Source organism: Ipomoea triloba, chromosome 14, assembly GCF_003576645.1.
Source record: "Ipomoea triloba cultivar NCNSP0323 chromosome 14, ASM357664v1".
NCBI classification, from domain to species: Eukaryota; Viridiplantae; Streptophyta; class Magnoliopsida; order Solanales; family Convolvulaceae; genus Ipomoea; species Ipomoea triloba.
In genome coordinates, this window is record NC_044929.1 from 7,402,028 (window position 1) to 7,415,370 (window position 13,343).

Sequence of the window (13,343 nt, forward strand, 5' to 3'; positions counted from 1 at the left end):
ACATACACATCATACAATATATATAATATATTACACATACATACATACATATATATATATCACATACATACATAATATATATGTATACACGTATATATGTGTATTATATATGTATGTATGTATGTGTATATATATATATAGTATGTATGTATGTATGTATGTATGTATATATATATATATATGTGTATGTATATGTATATATATAATATATATAAATATATATGTATGTATGTGTATATATATATGTATATATATACATATATCAAAAAACTTAATAAGTCTCAATCAAGGTTATATCCTTGATTTATGTCCCTCTTTCTATATGTTAATAAATTTGTACATTTTACTTTAAATGTTGTATACTTCAATGTTATTAGACAAAATTGTCCCTACTACATTGTTATTATACAAAACTACCCTTACACCGTTATAACACCGTTAGTTTTTAACTCCATCATTATTATCATACACCTATATCTATCATATCATTTTCCTATTCCTTATTATCATTTTAGTAAAATATTATATAATTAATTTAATGGTTGATTATATTTTAATTAAATTTCAATACATGGTAAACTATATATATATGTGTGTGTGTATAAAATACATATACTATATTTGTGTATATAATTATAATTAAAAATTTTAATTATTTATATTTATTAATGTTTTAATATTGGGCATGAGATGGAGAGATTTCAAAAGTAGGTTGAAGCGTGAACATCTAGACAATAAGCACAAACGCTATGAATCTCGTGTTCAAATCTATAAGTACTTGAGTGAAGCGCAATGGACACAGCTTGTTACACATCGCTAGAGTGAGGAGTTCAAAGTATGTTTATTTCATTTTATTATATGAAGTTCATTAATTTTAGTGTTTAGGGTGTGTTATTAATATTAACATATCATTGAAATTATAGGTGTTGAGTCAGAAAGCAAAGCAAAGGCAGGAATGCAATGAGCATCCAAACTTCCTAGGTTCTGCTGGATATGCGGGTAAACGATCGGAGTGGATGATAGCAGACCCTCTATCTTCACAATCCTCTTGTGCTTCTGTTAGCTCATTATTACTATCCAATGATCGTAGTTTTGATTGGGTACGCGCAAAAGTTAAGAAGTCAGAAGAAGGAAGTTATTACATTGCGAATGAGAAAACAGAGGAGGTGTTTCATAAAATTGTAAGTATTATTTAAAAACAATTTGTTATAAGAATATATAAGATTTATAAAAATACTAATACTTGGTTTTATCTTATTGGTTGAAACAGATAGAAAAATGTGATTAAGTTTGTCAAGGCACATTTCAACCGAATAGATATGACGACATACTGTTATCAGCTCTTGGTACATCAGAGCAGAAATATGGTCATGGTACTGTGAGGTGAGTTGGCTCATACTCGAACATCAGGCAAGTTTTTGGTAAACCAGAGCAGAAACAGCACACACTGGGTGGAGTTATGCCTACTGCTGATGTACAAAAGATGTTGGAAAAGTGTAGGCAAGCCACATTGTTAGAGGTGTAACCCAAGATTGAAATGCTCACCCAGCAACTCAATATATTGATGAAGAACATGTCAGCCACAAGCCAATGTCTACAAAGAGTTTTAGCGGTTACTCCTCAAAGAGTTTATGCGCCTTGTCATATACCTCTGACCCGAAGCAGCTGTCATTCGGTTGATGTATATCCAGTAACCGCAATTAAGATAATATTAACAATTATTTCATATTCAAACTATTATTTTCTTTTAAATTTAAACCTAACATATATATATATATATATATATATATATATATAGTTTATATTTTTAACAATAGAGAAAAAAACTGTAACCTTGCACTATGTGGTCTCGATGACAAGATGCTTGTGGTTGCACATGGTACGGCTTACCCAACTACAGATGAGATAACAATAGTGCATAATGAGTTACTGTTACCTAACTATGTTAAAGTCATGGTAGATGAAGTGGTTATTGGTGCAGAGGATTGTCTTCTCCCCGTGCCAGTGTTGCAGTATAAGACTTTGGATGATGTTGTTGGTAGTCACACACAATGGCCTATTCATTTAGTTCTGTTGGATGAGGTATGCATTCTTATATTAGTTTTAATTAAGTTAAATATCATTTATATTTTAAATATTAGTATAATTACAATTTTATATTGGTAGGAAAATGTCAAAATAAGGTCATCACGACAAAATAAGTCAATAAAAGACCCATGTGTTGATCTATCTGCTGCTGCTACTACTAGACTTGGCCCAGTTGTGAGGTGAAAATGTGTTCATGCTTTTGGGGAAAAACTGCAAGCGGCTAGTCAATACCTTGGCATCATTTCCTGGTGGCAATGAATACATTGATTTGGATTTGGACCCGACAGTCTTCCATCATGGAAATGTCAATGGTATTTTTGTGATGTTAGACGATATCAAGGATTTGTTGACAATGAATTGGCTAGATGTCTCGATTATACAAGTGTTTATGATGTAAGTTTCAAATTATTCATTTGTTTTATATACATTTGTTATTTATACTTATTGAAATTGGTTGATTTGTTATTTTTCAGGGTTTTGAATAAGCTGTGTAAGCAGTATGGAGTGACATCTATTGGGTTTGCATGTCTAACACAAATTTCAGCAGATATGGTCAACTTACATTGTGAAACCGTTACATCATGTTTGATTCATGTTATGGACGCACATAAGGATCAACGATTCATATTGGCACCGTATCATCAACAATATGTCTTTTACTATTACTATTTTACTAGTATTATACCCGCGCGATGCGCGAATGTTACTTATACAATATAATTGCACGGCTGTGTTTAATTGTACTATGTGATAGTTTCTTTTTGATTAAGTTGGAATGGATTTAATGATGGCAAACGTATATTAAAAGAATATTTTTATTAACAACATTCAAAAATTATTAAAAAGTTCATGGTACATAACATTCATAGTATTAAGTGCTACACAACATTTACAGATTGCAACATTCATGGTACAAAACATTCATGGTACACAACATTCATATGGTACTTTATTTTAGAGAAATAAAATTACATACTATTTTCACAATCTTAACATTTATAACAAATATATAATGAACATGTATATAAATGTATAATAAAGATTAAAGTATGGAAAAAATATAACCTTAAATTGTTTTATTACTCAAATTTGAATAATATTTTTATCATCTTTAATATGATATGTATAATATATAGTAGCATAATAAATATTATAAGACCACAAAATATAACAATATAAATAACTTATATAATCAGGCGAACAAATATTTTTATAACTAATTTAGGCCCAATATTTTAATGCAATCCAAATCCAGCCCAATAACCCGATCCAATAAATTAAATATAAAACCAAAAAAAACATTCGTTTTCCCATATTTATTCGAATATTGTGCTTCTTGAATGTTTACTTATTGGAAGTTTCACAGGCATTAATTTAGCCAACTAATACATGTATAGGTAATACAAAAAAGTCTGATAACTTAATGTGAACATAATTATTTATCCGAACTAATACCTAAATGTTCAAAACGATGCCGTTTCAGCTTGGGCGGGAATTTGGCCAGTACTGCATTTAATGTTGTAGTTGTTGCTATTCTATATATAGAGATCATTACATACTATTATCTTACATTATTATAAAGCATTGTGTTATTAGATACCACATGCATGAGATAGCTATGAACAAATACTACATCGTAGAGTCTGTAATACAAAAAAAAAAGATATCACATGAGATTTGAATATCACATGAGATTTAAAAATTTTACATCTAAATGCAACACTATAACAACACTACAAATATAAAATCAAAAATTATAAAGTTAAAATATCTTATCTAATTATTTATATTTATATATATATATTAAGCACATTATTACTAAAAAATTATTACTCTCAATTAAGTGTAAAATAATAAAATAATAATCTTTATCATTTTTTTGAAAACATTTATGCTATTTCTTAAAACAAATTGTTATACAAATATGACACACCCAGAACAACCAAACCCTACCCATCTTCTCTGCCGCCCAAGCCGTCTCTCTCAGCCACTAACTTCTATCATCGTCTCTCTGTCTCACACCCTCGGCGCCTCCGCTCCCCGACCATCGACAGCTCCAGCTCTCTGACTGTACGCTCTAATCGTCTCTCTCTATCTCGCAACATGTCCGGTTCCGATTCACCGCCCTGGGCGCCTTCGGCAGTCTGCCTTCAGCGCTCTCGAGTTCGAAACCAATCTCTCAGCATACCTATAAGTATTTTTATTAGTCCAAAATTCTTGTACGAATTAGAATTAGGGGTTTGGGATTCAACTTTCAATTTTCGATTCATCGCTCTTTACTCCCTTCATCTATCTATTCTTCTTCCAGTCTAGCAAATATCTTTTCCAATGTCAGAAATTAATAGGTACATGCTAGAGTATCAAATGAAATATCTTATATTTGAATGATCTGTGTGCATTTACACTTAACAATAAATCACGTTTTTGGGATATCAAAAAAACATCAATGGCTTTCTTTATAGGGTTTGGTAATTGTATTTATATTTGTAGACTATTTAATACATTTCCTTTTTGCAATTTGGATTTTCTACTCTGTTTTATTAAGTATAAAATTTTTTTCTTTCATCTGAATTAATACATATAAACAATTTTTTAAATTAATTTTGGAAAATTAAGCTTATTCCTATAATCAGAATAAGATTAAAAAAAATATGTATACAAAATTCAAAACATAAAATTACACTTGGAAATACAACGCACAAATTTGTTAAATATTGCTTTCACTATAGTAACATTCTAATATATGCAGGTATTTCTGTCCAAAACAGTGAAACACAGAAAAATAGATATCAAAGCTTACTGAATACATATTATAAAATAGAGGAAAAGATCACAATAAAATGTTTACAATTAATTGAATTTATGAAATAGGGCTTTAGAATGATTAAAAAAAGAAAATAATTTACTTGTAGTAACCGGATTATCCATCACATGATGTTGATGGTGGCCATTGTTGATAAACATATATGGAGCTATATTTTGATGGTGTCCATTGTGGATTGAATACATACACAAACATACATTTGTACTTTTAGTGAACCCCTTCCCCATTCCACCTCTCCCCCTTCCTCAAAACAAATGAGAAACACAAATATTTATCCAAAACTCACTGCACTGGTAAACTGTGGAACATATTCTTTAGGAATATTTCCATGCACATTCGTGCCCTATAAAAAGAAGGAATTATTTTTCAAAGTTGAAAAAACAGGAAAAAGGTATACAATAAACAGGAAATTACCTCACAGTCATGGCTCTTCGCCCTTGATGAGATTAGTGTTTCTACCTTGAGGTACGATGTAAGTTCTAACCCTGTAACTTTTGTGGTGTATAATCTAGCTGGATGTCTTTTCCTAAGATGTAAAATTGCAACATTTTCAGGTTATTCAAATGAGAGATCACAGCTGAGACAAAAATCGAAGAAGCAAGGGAATTGCCAAATGATGCTGGTTCTATAAGTATTTATAGAAGACACTTGCAGCATTTAGAGTTCTAAAAAGCATAAAACATTAATGAAGATAAATAATTAAGTTTCACTACTTTCACCAGGTAGTGAAACGGCAGCATATTTCAAATTTGTGTATATATGCTCTATTCTAGATACCAGCACCGTACACATAGTCCGATAATAAGGAATAGTTTCCAATGAGCAAACAATGCAATCTGTGAATGAAAAGAAAATTAAATGAATTTTTATATCATTTAAGTTTCAGGAATCGAAACGCTACATCAATATTTATTAACCTGAAGATAAAATCTGAAGCTTAACAAAGAAGTTCAAAACGGCATCGTTTTGCTGTGGGCGGGAAGTGCATTTACTGCTGCTCTTGTTGCTATTTTATATATAGAGATATAACTTAATAACTTTATTTGAAGTGTTTAATATTAGAATTTTAATATATATATTTGTAAATTTAGAAATCATTGGTTATTGATCGTGATGTGCATATCCTCAAAAACGGTGTATGTATTTGATCCTTTGAAATGTGAGCGCACCTTTGAAGTCAAACCTAATGTGAATATGTAAGTAAAAACTTTATTATTAATATATGTATATCAAATGTTATTATGCTATTTATAAATTGATATAAGTGTTTATTATATTATTAATATAGGGCATTTCGATCCTTTCCAACAAATGGACGAGGTCTTAGAAGTATGACTTGGAATGAATGGAAGGTATAAAGTTAAAATTAAAGTTTTAGTATATATGATACTAACCTTAGTTTTTTTTATGGTTTTAATATGCTATTAACATGAACTAATATATATCTATATTTTGTAGTGTCCACAACAACCCGGAGGTGTTGAATGTAGATACTATACAATGCAATACATGTATGATATCGTTACCAAGTATTCAATGATTGATCGTTTAGATACGGTAAGTAATTTAAATAGAGCTATATATATGTATAGTTGAATTATAATTTATAAATTAATATGTTGACTAATTTGATTAATTAATTTGTTTTGTAGGCATTGGAAGAAACCACCTACTCTATGAATGAAGTAGAAGAAGTTCGAGAGTTGTGGGCAAAATATTTCGTAAAAGAGTGCGTTTAAACTTTATTTCATTTAAAAATTATTATCTATATTGTTATTAATTGATATAACCATATTGTGATGCATGTTGTGCTTATTATTAATTGTGAAGTATATTGTGATAATGTTTGTGTTGGTTTGAAATAGTTGTTTTGGTTTGAAATTAGTTATTTGTGTTTGTTTGAAAATTGTTATTTGTGTTGGTTAATTTGAAATTAGTCATTTGTATGCTTGTTTGGAAATATCATTGTGAATATATAGATATAGGTTTAATTTGTTGTTATTAGTTTTATAAATTTTGATATTGATTTGGTGGATTTGGAAAATTTTGTACAGCTGCGCAGGTTTTAAATACAAAAAATGGGTAATTTGTAATTTTAATAAAAGTATTTAAAAAAAAAAAAGAAAAAGAAATTTTCCGCGGCACCCACATGTAAACCAATTAAAACAAAACCTTTCCGCGACACCTATAGTGGAGCATGTGCCGCGGAAAGTCAATAATATAATAACATATTAATACTTTCCGCGGCACCTGCTGCGCTACAGGTGCTGCAGAAAGTATTTAATTAAAAAAAAAAGAAAATTATATGCTTTCCGCGGCACCCGTATCGGGTGCCCCGGAAAGCTTACCCTTTTAGCAACAGTACTATAGGCTACACCTGTAGAGGTGTAGCGAAAACACTTTTACAAGTGTAGCGTATGGATTTTTTGTACTAGTGATACTAGCCCGTTTCAAGATGTCTGTCATATACCGCTGTTGAGAAAGAACAACACCAGTGCCAGCTTTGACTAGCTCAATTCCATGGAAGAAACCAGACTCACAAAGATCTCTAATTTTGAAAGTAGTAGACAATTTGGATAGAAGGCCAACCACCAGTTGCTGATCATTCCCCATCACCAACATATCATCAACATACACTAATAGGTATACACAGGCAGAACCACGAGAGTAGTAGAATAATGACACATCAGTCTTTGAAGCTATAAATCCAACCGAAAGTAAAAAATGTTTGCAACCGACTAAACCAAGCTCGTGGGGCTTGTTTTAAACCATATAAGGAGCGTTTCAACAAACTGACATGATCAGGGAATTGAGTGTCAACATACCTAGGCGGTTGACGCATATAAACAGTTTCAGCTAAATTACCATTCAGAATAGCATTGTGTATGTTAAGTTGCCTAATCACCCAGCCTGAAGAAATAGCCAAACTCAAAAGCAATTTGACCGTAGTGGGTTTAACAACTAGACTAAACATATCAAAAAAGTCCTGGCCAGGAACCTAATTAAAACCCTTTGCTACTAGCCTCGCCTTATGCCTCTCTATTGAACCATCAGCCTTAGTTTAGTATGAAAAACCCACTTACACCCAATTACATTCATACCTGAGTGAGGAGGGACCAGAATCCATGTCTAATTATGCAAAAGTGCATTGAACTCTTGATCCATTGCCTCACACCATTAAGAAGATTTAATAGCATGAGTGTAGCATGTGGGTTCAGGAGGACAAACCTGAGTAGATAGAGCCATATGCGGAGCCACAAACTGACTCCTAGTAACTACCACATGGGATTGAACATTCGGACGTGTGGACTGCCCACGTGGCCGTCTTCTTTAGCGAGTGGGTGCAATAGCGGTGGCAGCAGGAGGTGGCGGCGGCATTTGCAAAACTGATTTAGCCTAGGGTCCCTGCCTAAGAGGAGGTGACTGCAAGGCAACCTTACTAACAAAAGGAAACAATTTCTCATCAAACTACACATGTCTGCAAACATAAATCTTATTAGTCTGTATGTCCATGCATCTGTACCCCCTAAATGACTCAGGGTAACCTAAGAAGACACAAGGAGATTACCGGTAAGACATTTTGTGATGATTATAGGGACGCAAGTAAGGATAACAAAGACAACCAAATACACGAAGAAAAGAGTACGAGGGAGGATATTTATGCAACATGTGAGGACTAGAATTCTACAAAACACTTGAAGGCATTTTATTAATTAAGTAAACTGCACTTTCAAAAGTAAAATCCCATAAACGAGAGGTAATAGACGCACAAGCCATAAGAGTAAGACCTGTTTCAACAATATACCTATGTTTCCCTCAACACAACCATTCTTCTCATGACTGTCTATGATTAATCCCTAATTGTACAAACAGAGTATGCAACTTTTTATATTCTGCTCCTAGATCAGATTGAATAGACTTAATTTTGCAATTAAAGGAGTGTTCAACCAAGGCACAAAACTTGTCAAAGATGACATATAAATTAAACTTCAATTTCATAGGGAAGTACCAAATGTGTAACACGAATGATCATCAACAAAAAGAACGAAATAATGATAACCAGAGGCAGACAAAACAGGAGCTGGTTCCCAAATATCAGTGTATATTAAATCAAGAACATTCGAACTAGTAGACTCTACGCGTGGCAAAAGGAAACGAGCAGATTTACCCAATTGACACGCAGAACATAAAGTAGAATTACAACGAATAGGACTACTAGACCCACTAACAGAACAAAAATGAAGAATACGACTTAAAACTCTCTAATTTGGATGACCCAATCGATCATGCCAAATGGAAGGGAAAACACGAGAAGAAACAAAGGCCTGAGGACTGGCTTTCAGAACAGGAAGTGTGTAAAGTCCACTCGAACTATGGCCGCGTTAGAGGATTGCCTTAGTTGTTATATCCTTCACAACAAAGAAAGACGGATGAAACTAAAAAAAGACATTATTATCTTTGGTAAAGCGTTGAACAGACAAAAGAGAAGAAGATAGACCAGGAACATGCAAGATTTGAGACATCTTAAAAACTCTAGAAGGAGTAGTAAAAGAAGCATGTCCAGTATGACTAATAAGTAAACTTTTACTATAACTAACACGAAGGGTATCATCACCGTTATACTCCTCAGATGTGGATAGCGCAGCAATGCTTGGGGTGGCGTGATTTGTAGCTACAGTGTCTGGAATCCAAAGATGTTAATCAGAAGCAAGATTTAGAGTTCCTTCGGAATATGTTAAATTGGCCTGCAGATGAGAGCCAACAAGGGTATACCAAGTAGGTGCAATATGGCCAAAATTCTGACATAACTGGCATAGCGGTTGCCAATTGCCGCTGTGAGATCCACAGCCACGTAACCTGCCTCCTCCATGTGAGCCATGTTTGCGTTGCACACCACCACCCTGCGATACACGCTGTTGTCCACCAAGCTACTGTGATAACCGTCACGCAACTGGGAACTGCCTCCACGCTGCGAACCTCCTCGCTAGTGACGATGTTGCCTTCCACGGTTCCACCCACCACGCTGAACAACGAACGCAGCAGATGGAGGCTGGGAACCACCTTCATAGCCATTGCTAGTGATGAATGCATGGGATCCAAGTAGATTGACGAGCTCAGGGAGGGTTACGGGCTGTCTACGTACGTTGAGCGAAGCAATGAGAGAGTGAAATTCAGGTCCCAATCCCCTAAAAACATACATATTCTGCTCCTCTAACGACACATGCCGTCCGACAAGGGCTAGATCTTCCACTATTACCTGTGCCCTAGCAACGCAATCAACAACTGAAGCATTGCTTCGGTGCAAATTCTGCAATTGACCAAGAAGATGCATAGTACGAGCCCTACTGGAGAAAGCAAGGGCCTGTTCAAGAGCCAACCAGAGGACCTGCAACGTATGACAACCAACCGCAAGATACATGACCTCTTGTGAAAGAGATTAAATCAACATGCTAAGAACGGCCTGATCTTGACGCACTCACAATGCATACAGTGGATGAGACTAAGCGGCGAAAACACCTTCAATAGCAGGAAGGAAGGCATTCGGGCAAGGGTTCGTGCCATCAACGAAACCCATTAGTTCATGCTCGCGAAGAAACGGTACAACCTGAGTCCTCTAAAACAAGAAGTTTTTATTGGTCAATTTATTGCTCACAAAGTGATGAGTAGTGGATAGAGTGGCAACAACCGAAGAGATATTAGAAGAAAGAGCAGCATCAGAAATGGTCCGTTCGAAAGAATTCATAGATCCGCCAGCCATGAAGAAAGAAACCTTGACTAGCTGATACCAGATGAAAACAAAATATTATATTGATTGAACTTTGTAATTACAATGATAGGGAATAGGAGATATATACAAGGGGAGTCTCAGGAAAACTAGAATAGATAGTCCTAACATGACTCAAATGCATAAATTACTGATACTTGATAAGCACAAAGAATAGTCTATTTTAAGGGTCAATTACGGGCTAGAATTGTATAGTTTATTACCCATTTCTTAAGAATATCATGCATTTAGACTCAGATGTGACCAAAACCTCTAACGAGAACATGGAAGATGTTTTTAAGGTATTCTACAGCCAAAAGGAGGACTTAAGGCCGAAACTGAGTAGAAAATGAAGAAGTCATGAAGCAGGAGCCTCCCACGCAGCCTCACACGCGTGTGGAGGGGCGTGGAAACATTCCAGTAGCTCCCCACGCCCTCCACCACGCGTAGCGATAATCGTCGAAGCCTTAAGGCTCGACGCGTCGAGAACGTGCCGTATGATTTTTTCGAAAATTCCTTGAGGGCTCGACACCTCGAGAACCTTGAATCAGCCCTAGACTATGCTGTGTGAAAATTTGACCATCTTGCCCCTATTTTGTTTCCCCTATATAAGGCTCATTATTTCAGACCTTTGAAGGTAGGAAGAGGCACCCAATAACTTTAGATCTAGATTTCTCTTTCTAATTTCTTCCCCTTTGGGGAGGAAGACAATCACTCCTCCTTAGAATAGATTTAGCTTAGTGTAGAAGATGAAGATCTTGTAGATCCAAAGCTTTCCTTAGGTAATACTCTTCTTTGAATATAAAGTTTGCTCTTTTACTTTATTGCTTTGTTTCTTTTGTTGATTTAATGCTTTCTATGTTAGAGTAGAATAGTTTGGGTGTGTGTGCCCTTGTTAATCTATGGATTGATGCTTAGAATTTATCTTATGATCTTGAGATTTGTGGGAGTATGATTGATGTTTATATGGATGATGTTGTTCAATCTTTGCTTCTATTTCCGGCCGGGGTAGTTAGTAAACCGAGTGGAAGTGAGAGAGTGCGGGATAGCGGCCTCTCACGAGCCCAACTCATCTATGTCTCCGCTCTTAGTCCGAAAGGACGAGATCCGAGAGGAGTGGTAGGCTAGGTGTTCGATAAAATGCCTCAACCGAATGAGGATTGAGAGTCTGAGTGTGACGCCACTCGGTAGAAAGACCGTGACTCCCTAGATCAATCCCGAAACCCAATTCCAAGCTACCTACGATAATCAATCCTTTGGCTTAACTTTGGCATGCACCCCTTCCTTTTACCTTTTGTATTTTCTATCCCTTTTTACCTTCAAACCAACCATGAACACAACCTCTCCCTATGATTTTTGCAACTCTTACCTTTCAACCTCATGAATGCCAACACGTATTCGGTTCCCATTCGCCATCCTTGAGAGACACGACACTCGGGGAGTCTTGACTCTTCGTTTTACCACTTTACCTTCACTCCCACTATACACACAACATCAATACTGCTAAAGCAATTGAGGATAAAATTAGTAACATTAGCTCCAACTAGATCCTAGTACTATTGGAAAAAAAATCTAGATTCATCCCATTAGGGCTTGGTACGTTATCATGGTGCATTGAGAAAGGACTACTCTAATTTCCTCGCTTGTAAACTAAGTTAGAATTCTTTGATTTTTCTATTCCAAAACTTGCCCAATATTCTCAATTAAGGGGAAGACATTGCCATGCCCACCAAAGTTGAAAATATTTTTGAAATATTTGAACACAAGTGGGTGGAAATCATCTCCAACTTTCCAGGTACCGTAATCCCCTTTCAGTCTGCGGATTTGATTCTTCTTGTGCCTAACCAAAGCAAAGTTATGGAAGTACTTGGTGTTTAAATCGCCACCTTGGACCAAATCTCTTTGCCCGCTACTTCTAGAAGGACTCTTCTTGTTCCGTAAGTTTGAGTAGATTTGCATAAATCTGGCAGAATTGTTCCATGCTTTCCCCGTCTCGTTTTGACCGCAGTCGTTCCAAAGCATATTTAAGGGCTTTAATCTTTCGACCAAAATTATTGAAGAGTTCCCCGCCCCATCGTGATAAAGCTTGACAGTAGTGGTTAATATTTTCCTGTAAATTTCTCTCTGGTACTGCAGTCAATGTCTTTGTCACTACAGCCGTACACCCTTCTTCTTTAAACCAGGCGTTCTTAAAACGGAAGCACCGACTGAGTCGGAACTTATCGCTCACTCCTTCTGTTAAAGAGAAAAAAAAATGGCAGAATGATTCAAATGGACCGTAGCAATAATCAACACTTCTGCATGGGGGTGCATTAGTCACCATTGGTCTAAGGCCATAGCCCGTTAAGCAAGATAATGAATACACATTAAGAGCATCTCCAACGTGCGACAAAGCAACAAAACCATTTCACCATATTTATACATATGACATAATATTAATATTAGAAAATACAACACAACTTTAAAAAATAAAATAAAATAAAAAATTTCCTAGTCCACCCCCACCTCCTACCAAATTATCAAAATATTTATCAAATTCACGTTTGATTCAAATCCTCCATGCTCTTGATTTCTCTTTGCAACAATTTGTAATTGTTGGGCTCTAATAGACTCACACGCAACTATAATTGTTAACTTCATTTTTTTAAATAATTAATGTTAATGAAA